Here is a 15,615-nt window from a genome sequence, read left to right as displayed (position 1 = left end):
CAACTTCTAAACCTCCATCAAAACATCATGATGATAGAAAATTCCTTTAGTCATTATTGTAAGCAAAATGTTTCACTCAGTGTTATAAGAACATTGCAAAGCAATTTTCTGGCTTCTTTTGCACTAGAGATTGTCTCACTTCTTTTAATAAAGCCTGCCTGACGTCCAAATGTTATTTTCACATAATGGAAAAAGCCCAAAAACTCCTTTCCCTCTCATTATGACACACAAAGCAAAATACTTCAGTGACCCCAAAAAGAATCACCTATTATGGAAGAGCACCCAGACAATGCAGAAATTCACCTTTTCAGGTGAATACCTGCTGTCTTGCATGGAAAGAGTCAACACCCAGGGGAATGGGGTAGAAAGGGCAACTGTGTTCACTGGCCCATTTCGTTTACACCCAACCAGTGTGAATCAATGGACCAAAGTGAAGCAAATAAATCTTGCTTAACACATTTATGAGCCATTCAGAGCACACGAGTTGGATGTTTCATGTTGCCTAAAACAACTCACGTCAGCTCTTTACAAGCATTCATTTGTATTTTTAAGATGTACAATTTTAATAGCAATAAGTGTGGAGAGAAAAAAAAAGAACACAGAATACAAGAGTGGGCCTGCATTGTTATCCATGTTTATATTCAGATTCCATTGATTCCCATGGCACTTAGGCATCTAGATGCAAATTTCAGGAACAAGGCCTGATTTTTAAAGGTGCTTAAAGCTAGGAATAGAGCACATAATCATTTTGAAATTCCCAGCAGGTCATTAATCTTCATAATTAGTCACTTAACTGCCTCATTACAGTTGGCCCAATTCTCAGCCGCAAGCAAGGGCTGTGCTGAGGCACACCATGTTCCTAAAGGTTCTTCAATTCACACTCAGCTGGCTCAGCCACGTTTCAGTGCTTTATGCCTGGTTTCAGTCATCACAGAGTTGGACAGAGGGGAAAAAAACATATACAAGGCAACAATAATTTATTATGAAACAAGGGTAGACATGGCATAAAAAAAACATCCCTCTCCAAAAGCCTGCCTTGCAACCTACAAGTTGTAAGATGGCTGTTTTCTGTCAGAATTGTTCAATTCTGCTTTGTTCTAGGTCCCCTCTTAAAATGTTAGATCAAAGTGGCTGATCTGTCACAATTCTGTGTAGGTCTTGGTAATCTGGTGGGAAACAACCCACGAAGTCCCCCCAGAAGTGGATAAACTTCACTGCTATTTGTCAGGTTTAGTGAAATGCAGGTAAATGAGAATTTATAGCAGTCTTTAATCCTCCAAACCCTGTACCCTCTGATGTACTTCTAACTTCTTTATAAATCACCTTCAGTCACCTCATACCGGTGCTCAGGCAAGCACTGGGCCCAGAGGAGTTTAATCCTATTTTCCTCTCATTCCGTTAACAATTCCATTTATTAGTCAGTGAGTGGGACAATCTATTACAAGTCAAACTTCTCCTTTTGTGGTCTCAATACATGAGAGGAGCTGGAGCCTCTTGCACTAATCTGCTCATTATCATCAAAAAAATCCAAACAAAAAGCTATCCACCTCACCTCCAAAAACTCCATACACCATAAATAAACATATAGGACTACCCACCCATAAACCTCTAAGAACTCCACTGGCTGCTGATCAATGAACTTACATGAAATCCCACTGCTTTCAGAACAGTAATATCATTCCAGATATTACAATATGTTTATCCAACACTCACATTCCTGTCACAAACTGCATTTATTCTAATGTGATTCTGGGCAACCTGAGCAAACATTAACAAAAAGCAGGACTTTCACAGTTACAAGGCAGAAAAGAAACCAAGACCTGCCACCCTCCTACTAATTTCTTTTATAATAAAACTGCTAGAAAACAAATCTTTAAAACTGGAATTTGCTACTTAAGAACTTCCAACATATTCTGATCAAATCAGGTAAATTAGCAATGAAAACAATTTATTTGCACCAGCTTTACAGCCACTCATTGCTTATTGTGGGTTCAGTGGTCAAAGCTACTCATGTTTTGGTAGAGGAAAATCTACTGAGGAGGTGGATGTCCAACCCATGCCTGGAAACAGGCCTGGCAAAAGCCCAGCTTCAACAGGAAGTGAGCAAAGGACCACTGCTTGCACCAAGAAGCAGTCGGCAACTGTGGCACAAATTTCTGTAATAAATACTCCTTTAACTCCATTCTCGGTTTAATTAAATCCCCAGTTTAATTGCTATAGCAAAAAAAAAAAAAAAAAAAAAAAAAAAGCACTGATCAGGGCCACAACTCCACATGAAATAGCTAAAATGCTGTTTTAGTTTTTAAATGAAGTGCCTGAAAAAATACTCAAAAGAAAATTAAGCCTTTGTATAACAAGACCGTGAAACTTATCATAGACACATTTAAAACAAGTATAGCTTCAAATGGATGGATAAGAAAGCAGGATAAAATTTTAAAGTTGCTTGGTAATGTTTGAAATATGGCTTGGTTATATTTACTGACAAGTAGGAAGTTAAGTGAAATGCAAAAGTATTTAAAAGTCATTTCTGGGCTTTGGGGTTTGACTTAGAGCTTTTCATAGAAGTTCTTATTAAAGAAGCCTTCAGTCATATAAATAATGTGAAAGTTGACATAAATAATCTGTTACTACAGGGTTTTAAAGAAGACTGAAACCTCGTATCATTGCAATTAAGACCAAAAGTAAAAAAAAAACCAACCACTTTTATGGGGCTCTGATAGCAATCAGAGTTCGTTGAATTTCCTGTTGCTGGCTGACAAATTGATGTTAAAACATTTACAGTAAGCCATAAATAGAGCTTAGAGGCAGTCAAAATATACAAGGCAGAATGAGACTCCTTAACAAGGGAATATCTCTAGATACAAGCATCACCGATGCTCTGACAGGCCTGGTAAAATCTTAGCCAAATTCTTGGACATTTGGTCCTCCAGAGTTTTGGGCAGCATGTGGCTACAGGAATTTTGATTTAAGTCAGCAGTGTGCTTCTGATTTGCAGTTGCCACCTTTACACAACTGTGTATTCCCTGAGGTCTCAGATCCCCATTATCAGACATTTTTCCGACAAATTTACTCTTCTCTCACCTCATAAAATTCAGAGGGTTAAAATGAACACTCCTGTAGAGGTGGACAGAAGCTCTATTAAGGAGTCACTGTACACTGTACACTGTGTGTCACCCTTTACTCAAATGAGACCCCTACAAGCCAATCACTTAATGATAACTTAATGGTAATCATTGGGTTAGGTATTAATTAGACGCCTACTAATTTTAGGGGTCATTACCTATTAATTAATAGGTACAAGCCAATCACTTAATGGTAACCCAGTTACACACCTGATACGCAGGTCTTGAAGATGCTCATTGCATTCCTGATTCCTTTAGACTTTGTCCTGGCTTGTCTGATATTCATGGAATTTATCTTTGTCAAGTCAACTTGGACCACCAAGAGATCTTATCTCAGGCATTAGTCCCTTTCGCAGGAGGTGAATGTTTTAGACTCTGGCATTATTTCTTTCATTTGAAAGCATATAATACATTTTAATTAGTGGTTTTAAAGAGTTATTTCATACTGTGTTACAATTTGTGGCTTCACTTACTGGGAAAAAAACCAAGCAAATCTCAAAAACAGATATTGGCAGATAGAAAAATCTGAACGTGTCAAATTGTAATCTTTAAAAGGACTTCAATAAAAATAGCTGTTATCCAAAAAGTTACCGACATTTCACTTGTTTCAACTTCTTTAGTGTTCACAGCTACCTCTTCAATGAGTTTGGGTTTGTTTATGTCAAAGAAAAAACTTCCCTTTTTAAAGGTCGAGCATAAAACATTACAGTTACTTAGGGACAAAGAGAGAAATCTCCCAGCTAACTTAATACCCTACAAATGGACTTGAAGAGCAGTTCACAAATTCTAATACACCTGTTGTTCCCTAAAGTAAGGATGCAAACCGAATAATACAGCATTTCTTTTAAACATTTACTGGACAATAGTAGACTCGGTAAGACTCCAAGTTCTCACTGTTATACAGAACAGAATTCTTTCTGCCTGAATCATGAAACAAGATGTGATTACTGCTCCTGGTATTGCATTTCCATTCCAAGCTTAACATGATGTTCATACACTTCCACAGAGGTCTAACTCCAAAGAACAAGATATATTGACATATATAAAATATATAAACAGTCATGCTGGCATGCCAAGCTTAACAGTGCTGATGATTTTGTACCTAAACGGAAATGAAATCATTTTACATAGTTATTAACTAAAGATATTTGTTTTATTTGCTTTTCTAATTTCCAAATCCACAGAAAATGTTGTTTATAACTCCTGAAGATCCGGTGCAGAGTTTAGCCAGAGTGTTGGAAGTATATAACTTTCCTAACTAATTAGTATGAAAAGTGAGAAATCAAAAACCAATAGAGGATTGAATACTAATTAATGAGGTGAATTACATAACTTATAACCAACAAGCATTAATTTTTTTGTTTGGTAAAAATGTATAAATAAGGGAAAAAGTTTTATATCAGCATCTGTGTGGAGGCCGCAACTTTGTGAGCCACACACACTTCCTGGACAAGAATAAAGCAATGCCTTACTCACCAACATTAAAAAGACAGTGTTAGAGAGTCTTGTTTATCCCAACACCTTTGCAGGATTTTGGTAAAAAGGGAAGTGTTTAACTGATTACTTCAAAAAAAACAGTTTTATCAGCACTCTCCAGAATCCATTACTAAATATGCTGTAAAAGCACTGCAATCAGGTACTCTCCAAAACATAGGGAAGTAAAGATAATTTTCTGATAAGCAGCAGAAAATACACCCAAAATTAAAAAGCTCTCCACAACAGCAGTCATTTGTTTTTACTTCCTGTGCCCAATTATTCCTTCCCTGCAGATTGCCTGAGGAGAGCTGCTGGGCTGGCTCCAGACCCCACATTCCAATGCCTCAGCCACCCTGGCACCATTTTGTCCCCAAGCCCACTTGGAAATTTGTTTTCTTGAAAAATACCAGATTCAAAACATGTTCCGTGCTCTCCAAGTCAGCCAGAGATGTTAAGAAACTGACGGGTTTCGGCTCCCTGTGCAACTTAACACCTCTCCATGATCTGTACATGATATCAACTCAATTTTTCTTTCCTGCTCCTCTCACACTTCTTGATTTCTTTCTATCCCCACCCCGACTGTGTTCTCCCAAGCTAGAGCCTTGGTTTGTTGCTCCATTACCACTACAGAAAGGTGAAGAGGGACCTGGTTTGGACATTTGTGCTGATCTCAGGTGTTTGGCCAATTTTGGGACCATCAGAAGTTGGTAGGATTGTACAAGGAAGTAGTTTCAGGCTGCCTCTGGACTAAAAGGTGTTTAATTCGAGAGCAAACCAAAAGAGGTCTTTTTACACTCTCAGAGCTGCTCTAAGTCCTTTACTCCAGATGGGGTCCATCTGCCCTTGCCATCTCTTACTTATTATGTTCTTATTTCCACATGAATTGTTGGATGCAATAGCACTAATGTCCGTGGCACTGAACACTGGGACTGGCTAATGGTTTCCCACTTTGCCTGGATGCTTATTTTCTATAATTTCCCACCTATAAATTAGCATTTATCTTGCTGATAGGTGCTATTATCGAGTTGAAATCCATATTCTACTGAAATGAATCACTTAATTAAGACCACAGTGCGATTCTTACTGTGTAGAAAAGTATTTTCCCAGTCATTTTCAGTACACTGAGTACTGCTGTAGCTACAGGAGCAATGCAGTGTAATAATATACTCTGGAATAATTGCACTTGTACAGGGTAAAGGTGGTTAATATTTTTTGAAGGACACCACAGGATACACCATCACACTTGAACTCATTTCATTCAAATTCTGCTCCAATGGTTTGACACATAAATGTGTTTTCAAATAATATTCCCGCTAATTGCATCAGCTCTTTTCTGACTAAAATTTCAAAGAATCTGATGAAATGTTCAGGCTGAAAACTCTAAAACCATTCAAACAAAATAATTACTGTTTTCACTACCCTTAAAATTGCACTTTTTAATAAGTGGGTTGCAGGCTTGCAAAATTAGCAGTTTTACCTGTTATTGAACTTCCAGCAACAGCTGATTTTCTCTCTGGGACACCAACATGGCAGACTCCCACTGATCTTGAACAAATAGGTACAGTCTCACGGAGACAATAGATTTTTTTTTTTCCTTACAGATTGTCCCAAATCTACAGCTGCTAAGTGCAAATATTACTTTAACATTGCACTTTCATAAAAGCTACTGAAATCACTGAGGTGATATAGGATTTCCAATGGGGGAAATATTGATCTTTATGACAAAAAGTAAGAGGAGCGATGGAGAATAATACACTGTCAGTAGTAAAATAAACTATTTACACAGTAAATATCAGAGCCATGCTTTGAAACTTGGAAAAAATGCAATTAAAAACCGCTGTTTGATCAGCTTTGCACACAGCCTCACCCTCAGTCATAAACAAGTGCAATTTCTTCTTTCATAGGTATTCCCAAGAGTTCTTTTTCAGCATCTTTTGTCAATTTTTTCAATAGGAGTAAAAAAAATCCACATACAGTAATTCCACAGGAGTATAGAATGTACTCCTACGTATATATGCAATGTATTTTTTAATATAGTTTCTAAAACCTCAGGTTCATCCTTTTAGCTGTAAAACATGAGAGAGTTCAGATCTAAAATACAACATGTTTCTCCAGTGGAACTGTTAATTAAAAACCTTTCAGATATTCAAAAGCAGTCAGTAGCTTTTAGCCATACCTACTACTATTATATGTTGAGGCTTGGGTGATGGAAGAGGAATACAATGCAGAACCATCTGAAGAGCTGATGCTTCAACTTCTTTTAAATTAAAAGCAAACCTCTTTATGAAGAGCCTTTGTGTGATTAAAATCTACCATTACTAAGGAATTAATTTTCATATCTATGTTTAAACAACAAGACTTACCAAGTACCAAGACGATCACAAAATTCAGTGAGAGCTTTTATTGACTTCATGGTAATAAACAGAACTTTTATTTACCTAATCAGTTAAAGTAAATTGATTTATTTATATAAACTGTCAAAGAAAAAAACTAGCAGAAAGTAGCTGTAGCATTCTTCAACTGCAAGGCTATTATAGCTACTACTACAACAAAACTGGTGAAAAGCTTATCAACAAACTTGCAAAAATAAAATTTACGACATGACTACTTAAACTTTTTTCAGGACATTTTGTGTGGTTTCAGCAATAAGACGTGTCTTGAGAGAACACGCAAGAAGTCAAAGGCACTCCTAGGCTGTGTTAAAAACAAGAAATTCTGCCTGTTTGGGTTACTGCCATAACAAAAAGTCTTGACTGCTGGGGCAGTAAAGGATGGTCTTACCTCATGTGCGGCTGAAGTGCCGAGAGTGTGGTGTTGTTTAGCAAGAACAACAGGGCACTGAATTTCCAGCCTGTCTTGCACATTCTGCCATGTGAAATCTTCAACATGTCCCTTCTGCACCAGAGTTCTACCTCGTGCTAATAATGTTCTTCAGGCTAGTCCAAGGTCAGATTACTGAGGTCAATGCACCAAATTTGAAACCACCGCTTCTCTCTGTGCAAAGCCAAGGCCACCCTGAAGGAAGAGAGAATCAGAGGACAAAGTGACATGGACAGTAGGTCCTTCCTTGAGGTCCCTAAACATTGGCACATAAGTAATGCAGAATGTAAAAACCTGCAGGTGGCTAAGAAGTAAAAATGATTTTTCCAATGTTTCACCCACCCCGTTAACCTGTTCTTATGCAAGGATACCCCATGCTCAGATCCACCAGAGGAGGTGCTGAGGTGAGCTCTTGCTTATCCATTTACATCAAAATTAACTTTGTTGGTAAAGTTTTCTTGTTTGCTAATTTTGCCAGCAGTGCTGCCCACTGGTTGGTAATGACAGTGACCCTCAGAAGAGTAGTGTTTATACTTATGAGACAGAGGAATTGAAAGAAGATATAAATCCATAGTTTCCCTTTCTTCCACCAGTTTCATCAGTAACTTTCTTTTCCCTTCCATCCGTTCCCATCCCTCAGTTCCAGTAGAAAGTATCCTGTAAGTATCTGATCCCTGTGCTGCTAACTCCAGAATCAAAATTTGATTAGGGTTTAACAGGGATTGTACTTGCTCCTACTTTCTGGGGAGATGAATAAGGACCAACTGGCTTGCCATGAGTTTACAGATACCAGATCTTTACGTTTCCCAAACTCTGTGTTGCAGAGCCATAGACACTTCTGCAGTGTCTAAGTGAGAATTGCTGGTTATCTCCTTGTTCTGTATGGGCACTGTGCTGCAACATCTGAATTGCAAGCTTTGCTGAAAATCCCTTATATCCAAACAATCCTTTTTCACCAAAATTAAATAACCTAAGTCAAAAATCTGGTGTTTACTGTGCTGATGGCCGAACAAGTGAATCCAAACTTCTTTGTCTGAAGTTGGACACCACTGCAGAGCTCTGTATTTGTAAGTTACATCCAGAAAGGGTTTACAGCTAATAATAATTCAGAATGAGTTAACTAATGTTGCCTAAAATTAGGTAGGAAAATCTCAGACTGTATTAAGCAGATGGGTAAAAAAAAAAAAGGGAGAGAAAAAAAAAGAGAGAAATTAAAAAAGGAGTAATATTCCTCTATTTCTTACCAGAGGCAAAATTCTGAGACACTGTGAAGTCATTCTAACTCAGTGGGTCAATTGCCAGAAAAACTGCTCATTTTTAATGTGTGTGGCAATTTTTGCCACTTCTCCTACAGCAAACTAAATAGATTTTTATTTGTCTGTGGGTTTTTATTATACAAAAAATTTAAGCAAATGTTCACATAAAGGCATGATATATATGCTTTGGGTTTTTTTCTCTAACCTTTGAAAAAAATGAATAATAAGGTTAGGATTAAAAATTTTAAAAGCTTTACATTTAATTGCACCCTGTGCCTCACTTCAATGGGATCTCATGGCCAGCCTATGTACCAAGAGGTATTTAAAATCCAGTATTTATAGAATATTTTTTCATGAAAAAAAAAAAAAAAAAAAAGAAATCCAGTGTTGTTTAAACCTCTAAAATAAAGATAGTTATGTATTTCACAAAATAGTAACCAGTAGATGTACTTTTTTAAAAGCTTATGAGCTATCAAAACCAAATGTTCTGCAAAACTTTAGGCAAAATCTTGCTCAACTAAAGGAAATTAGTCTTACAAGTTTTTTATAGTTTTGTAAGTCTCCCCAGTTTTGCAGCTGAGCTTGCAGGCTTCCCAAACAACCTGGGCTGGCAGGCTTAAAAATCACTCTTGTTATTTCTACAGCACCACACAGAAGAATTGGTTTTGATGATTTTAGGCATACTTTTGCTAAATACGCTCATGGAGAAATGATCCCAGTGAAGTTGACAATCTGATTACCTAGTTTCAAAACAACATAAATTGAAATGGCTGTGCTAAAGCACAAAGCCTCTATTACAGAGATTTATAAAGGAAAAGCTGAGTGAACTTTAATTACAGAAGCATTTCCCATGCCACTGTGCTACTGACAGGTCTATTGCCTCTTGCTCCAAGCTAGGATTATAGTTTTACTCAAGGGCTTTCTGTTTCAGAACCTCTGGCATAAGCTTTCTATGACAAAGTGCCTAGAATTGCACTGTCTAAATCAGCATAAGCCAGTGTTTTTAAAAAGGAAAATCTGGCACCCTACAGAAGCCTTGATGTCTTCTAGAGCAAGCCAAGTCCAGCAGTGGCAAAAGGATATGAGATACTGGGAGTAGGAGCTATAAAACAGATGGATGAGATTGGTAGCATTGAAAACCATCGAAGCAACATCAGCTGAGAAATCAAGAACTCAAAACTCAGGAAATTCAAGTGTCATGATTACTTCTTCACCATTAGCTCAGACACCTTGCACATAGCCTACTTCCAAAAGCATAAATTAGGCAATTAAGATAAAGGTCTGGCCTAAGTAATACCCTGAGTCCCATTTCTAGCTGCTGCCAAACGTCCTTTCTGCATTAGAGCCACGGCAGCTTTGCTGATTCAGACCAGCTGAGGATCTGGGGTGATAGTCAATATGTTACTGCAGTCATTAAGGGGCTGAGGTAGAAAGTGCAGAACAGGCCATAGATTTCAAAACCCTGGTTCTGTCTTTCCCTCACTCGTCTCAGAGGTGGTTGCAGGGGGAGGCAAATCAAATTCGTGAATGTTTCAAAAGGTAAAAGAAAACTTTAAGAGCATCTAGTGCTAAGGATGAAACAAGCCTTCTGTTCTTGTGCTTTTACTGATAATCACCATAAAGAGTCATTGAAGGCTATGATTTTCAAGGTAAAGCTGACACAAATTGGTCACTTGGAATGCTTAAAGTGAAGTTAAACCTTTATAGATCTCTATGCATAAGGAACTCACAGCTCACACTGTACTTCCATGGATTTTTTCAGACTCAGCTACAGCCAGCCCTTGTGAGACCACAGCTTGATGAGGCTGCATGACAGAGGAACAGAGGAAGGCAAATCAGGAAATCATTTCACCTTCCTGACTCAATTCCACCTGCAGCCTGTGCACACATAAATTCTGCTGTCAGACAGCTTTAACTCCAGCCATTCCTTGGAGGTCATGAAGGATTTTCATACCTTCAGGACAGCCATACATGCAAACACAACCCCCAACTGTCTCTGCACATCTCTCTACCAGGAAGGCTCTGCTGAAGAAGGAAATTTTCCCAGCAGAGATGATCCTCCTCCAGGCATACGCTGTGGAAATCCAGGATGTAGCTGCAAAATAAACTCTTTGTCTTTAGCTATACATTATACACATTTCTTCTTCAATACACACCTAGCAAAAGCTACCAAAGAAAAAAAAAAAGCTCTGTATGCAAAAACTGAGGTAATGCTGAAACCATCTGTGGATAATGTGCAAGTACACATTCGATGTCCAGGTGAACAATGATAAATCCCAATGATATTTTTCGTGATATGTTAACAATTAGATGCAAGCAGTGCATAGCCAGTTGTGAGTAACATACAATATGTAATTTCCTCTGTCACTGACTTGTAAGAGTGTTTATTTAGTTGTTGCTTGTCCTTTCAGTGATCTAAACCTCCAGAAGGTAAAAAAACATGCCAGCCTGAGAAGCTGAAAATATTCTCGTTAGCCACCCAGATGTTTTTACCTCGTGTTCCAGGTAACAGATCTGCAACAAAGGGTGTATTAAAGTAACACAACTTTACTTGACCCTGGGTCTCATTTTTTGAGTTGTTTGGGCTTGTCTGGGCCAACTTATTTATTGTAAAGTTACCACATTTGCACCAAAGTTCTTCACCTTAAACCTTCAAACTCATTCCTTCAAACAAGTGCCTTCTCCTTGAAATTCATATGAGTAATAAAGCCTCCTTTAAAAGCATCCCTTTGAGGTCCAACAGTTGAAAAAGTTCTTAGCTGGAAATTCCATCAAAGGCCACAGCTTTTCCTTGGACCAGAGTTCTCTCATTTCTGTATTAGCACCAGGATAGAATGGGTAAAAATCAGTCTATTATAGAAATTTATAAAGGAAAATTAGAGAGCTCTGAGTGAATATTGACTCAAGCCTTGTAATAATCACATTCTGAGACTCCTCCTGAGGAGTTTTATGTAGGTTCAGAAGCACAGGGAGAACAGATGGTTGAAGAATTTTTCTGCTTTTTCTTATCTATCAAATCCAAGAAGAGCATGTCCCTTCCTACCAATGCTTGTTTCCTGATTTTGCAATCTGAAATCAATATAATTAAAAGAAAACAATGCTGTGGAGGAGTAGCATACTCATGACCATATAAGCTGTACATCTGTAAATATGATAAATCACCAGCACTAAGCCATCAAAGTAAGAAAGAAAACTTTCCAGATTTTCTCCTGATCTCTGTTTTCACCATAAACAGAAATGTCTTGCATGGACCATGCCAAATTTCCTCATATGTGAAAAGGAAACCCCTCCTTGACAGCAGATCTGATCTGAATACAGCACTGATGTGTTCTGGATGGGTGGAGTTCGGGGCAAGATGGGAGGAGAGCTGATAAAGCTGCTGCCAGTGCACAAAAGTCTCTCCCTGATGCCTTTGCAGAGGATCAAAGGCCATGAAGAATAGCACTGCAAAGAAATCAGCTGAGAGGTTTAGAAAGGCCTGAATTAAAAAACCCTTGCTGTATAGGCCTGGATTTTAAAGAGTACTAGACAAAGCCACATTTAGCATTTCCAGTATCAGGATATTTTGGCATCCCTTGTCCTCTTACTTCATCAGAGCTTCTTGACATCTGTTTCCTGCTCCTCTTTCTTCCTTCTCCGTCTCCACAGCCTGTTACTTCTGTTACAGCCTGTAACTCCTCTGTTGCTTCCAGCTCTGTCCTTGTCTGCTCTTTTGTTTTGCCTCACATGTTATGAATTCTTATCTTATTTAGGGAAGCTCAAAGCCTACAAAACACTGCCAGGTTTATTCTGCATCCAGCATTCATGTGTGATATGCCAGGAAAATCCTCAGCATAAGCCAATCAAATTAAAAATTCATTTCAGGACTGCCCAAACAAGATATTTTAAAAACTCTTAAGGCTTGTGGTGGGTTTTTAATTTGCTTCTTTATTTTTGTTTGCTTGGGGTTTTTAAGTTCTCTACCTGTGGAGCCCAGGCTTTGCTACTACATGGAGTAAAGCTGTTGTTTCTCTGCTGTAGCATCCCTGTCACTCAGGAACAGCTCATAACCCTGCTCACTGATAGTCGTGCATCTCTCTCACATCACACAGGGATGCCCATCATCCTCACGTATCCTGCCACTGCTGATCCCAACTGCACTGCCTCCAGGCTTCGTGGATTTGGCCGAGATGGAAGCTGAGCTGGCAGGGCTCTGCCCTCGTGGTACTCAGTAAACAGCCGAAATTAGCAGTGCCGAGACAGCTGTAATTCGGTACCATCGCTACAAAGGCGCTCGAGCCTTGCTGGGAGCAGGTGTGTGACACCAAAGCAAGCAGCAGCTCACGCTGGGATGGCTGTGACTCGAGGGCCCACAGTGACATCTGCTGGAATGACTCGCTCTGAAGGACCATTAGAAGGCACTGTTCAAGCCCGAACAAGAGCCTTTCTTTCCTTTCCGAGGCAAAGAAATTGATAACACGAAATCATCGATAATCTTTGAAAGCTGAGTGCCTGAGTGCTACAGAGAACTGAACGTGGCTCACACTGCAGAAGGAATCCCAAACCCTTTGGCATTCCCCTCTCCTACACAATTGCTTTCTTCACACAGAAGCCTGAAAGCAGAGCCCACAAGCACTCTTGCAGTGTAGTCAGAGACAATGTGTACACAAGCTTTTGATCATTTCACTGAGAGTACAGCTCTTGATCAGAGCGGGAGAGTCGCCAGGTTTCTAACAGTGTTAAATCCTTCCAAGTTTTCCCAACCATGGATATTTTTTTTCCCTTCTTCCAAGCAGAGTGTTAAAATCCTCCAAATCTTAGTTGGCCGACTTGAGCATACTCCTAGAGAACATCAAACACATTTGACAGCTTGTAACTGCTTTTCAGTCACAAGATTTTAATAACACTAATTCCACTTAGCAGTTCTACCTCCATGGCCTTTTTCCCTTTTTTTTTTTTTTTTTTTTTTTTTTTTTTTGCTGCTGCTGCTGTTGTTGTTAACTGAAATATCTTTATATAAAGCTGAAGTTCATCACAGGATTGACAAGCAACTACTTTGGCATCGTGGGTGACCTTTCCATATACTGCAGGTAAGAGCACACAACAAGGGAGATGCATTTATTGTCCTGGGGATGGGAGAGCACAGTTCATTTTAGGACGTGTGTGAGTGTTCTGTCCCAGTGTGGAGACTCTAAGAGGAGAACTGCTAAACCAGGATTTTTATTTAACAGCAGCATGTAAGAGGAAAGAGAAACTGGCAGCAAACAACAAAATTCAGGCAGAGAACAGAGAAGCCCACAGCTCATTTTGCAGGACTCAGACATTGGGCATCCTGGAGCTTCCAGGAGAGGCAGCAGGACAGAGAGCTGGAAAGAAGCTGCAGGAGAAACAGGCATCACAGAAACTGGAAAGGGAAGAATATGTTTTACAATTCTTTGTAAGAAAGCAGTAACAGGTGTTACACGCCTTTCTATATCCAAAATTTGCAGAACCACGACCACTTTCCTCCCTTAAAACTGAATGGGAAGTAGAAAGGTGAGGAGGAGCTGACTCGTGAATTATTGAAATCCAAGTTACTTACTTAATTTTTAAATTTTAGTTACAGAATTACAAATTCTTGACCCTTCTATTGCCACAATCGTATTTATAAAGTGCTATATCCTATTTTCGAAGCCTGGAGACTTCAACTACATCATGACTTAACCAGAAAAAGCCCCTCTGGAGGGAGTTGTCATCAGTATGTAGAACATTGTATGTGGGCAGGGGGATGATTCAGAATGGGAGTTACCAAAGGTGACCTCAGATTTTGTGCCAAAAGAGGCAAAAAGTGAGTTAAATGGCTCAAATCATAGTTTCAAAGAAGGCTTGAAAATGCAACAACTTGGTTATCACGTTCTTAAGTACTGTAGCCTCAAAACTGAACAGACACATGGCACAGCTATTCAGTTAAAAGACAAGCAGGGAGGAAAAGAAAACAAACCAAACCCAGACAGGACATCTGTCTAGATATTTACATAAACAGGCCAGGTTTTCTGCTTTCATTTCAACAAAGTGATGTCTCACTCGTGGAGGATCTGGCCAAAGTTTTCAGACTGCATGAAATACTAACAAACTCCTATTTATCTGAATATGGAAAGTAAGAGGGTTTTATTAAATTGTAAATCTGCTGCTAATTCATCAGTCTAGTCTGCAAGTGCCAATTATAAAAACCCACATGTTTTGAGGATAAAAATTAAATGTTTTGACTTTGATGAGACTATTCGTGTATCTGAACATGTGTTTATGATCTTTTCTGGCTGGAGGCCTAACTGCAAATCCTTTATTCTTTAGTGCTACTGGAATAGGAAACAAGCAATAAGAAGAATTACTTTTCTCCAAGAAATTTTAGTATTTGGCTTTTAGTAGATATTTCCCTGTGTTTCTCAGGAAACATTTAAATTTAGTGAACTCACAAACCTGCTTGGGGTTGGTTGTTTTTTTTTTTTTACTGCATTTAAAATCTGACCCATGGTAATACAGGTAAAAACCATGAGATTTCTGTTTGGCAGAATTGGTCAGAGTGGTTTTCATGTTAATTGGAGATCTGAGGAGAAGTTTTGCATATCTGGGGAAAAAAAAGAATCTGAAATATATCTGCCATAGCATATATACTGCAGCTAACCAGGAAGATTTAGTTTAGTGTTGGAGTGATCCAGCACAAACCCTTCTGAGTTAATGAAGTAAACTGAGCTATTCCTGTTCAGGCGATCTAATACAAAGTTAAATATTTGATTTGATGTTCATCATAGAAATCGTTTGTTGGTTGGCTTGTTTAGGTTTGGGGTATTTTTCTCAAAATTAAGAAGAAATGTTTTGAAATCATAAAAATAAATTCATCACGGTTATTTGTTGAAAATTCAGTTATGCAGGAAATTTGCCAACCACCTCTGACCAGCCATCATCAACCTATTTACATGGGTTTC

The 15,615-nt window shown here is 38.7% G+C and overlaps 1 long non-coding RNA gene across 1 annotated transcript in view; it reads right to left on the bottom strand.

Moving 5' to 3' along the window:
- The window catches only part of LOC116442103, a 94,464-nt gene extending 83,978 nt beyond the window's left edge, over positions 1-10,486 (bottom strand). Inside the window, exons 1-2 of the long non-coding RNA XR_004239397.1 lie at positions 10,405-10,486; positions 7,380-7,613 (exon numbers count right to left, since the gene is read on the bottom strand). This is a non-coding gene — a long non-coding RNA (uncharacterized LOC116442103). The remainder of the gene's footprint in view (positions 1-7,379; positions 7,614-10,404) is intronic.
- Between the last annotated feature and the right edge of the window lie 5,129 nt (positions 10,487-15,615).

The sequence above is a fragment of the Corvus moneduloides genome, chromosome 3, assembly GCF_009650955.1.
Source record: "Corvus moneduloides isolate bCorMon1 chromosome 3, bCorMon1.pri, whole genome shotgun sequence".
Classification (NCBI taxonomy): Eukaryota; Metazoa; Chordata; class Aves; order Passeriformes; family Corvidae; genus Corvus; species Corvus moneduloides.
The sequence above is the reverse complement of the archived record's forward strand: the minus strand, read 5'-3'. Positions and strand labels throughout refer to the sequence as shown.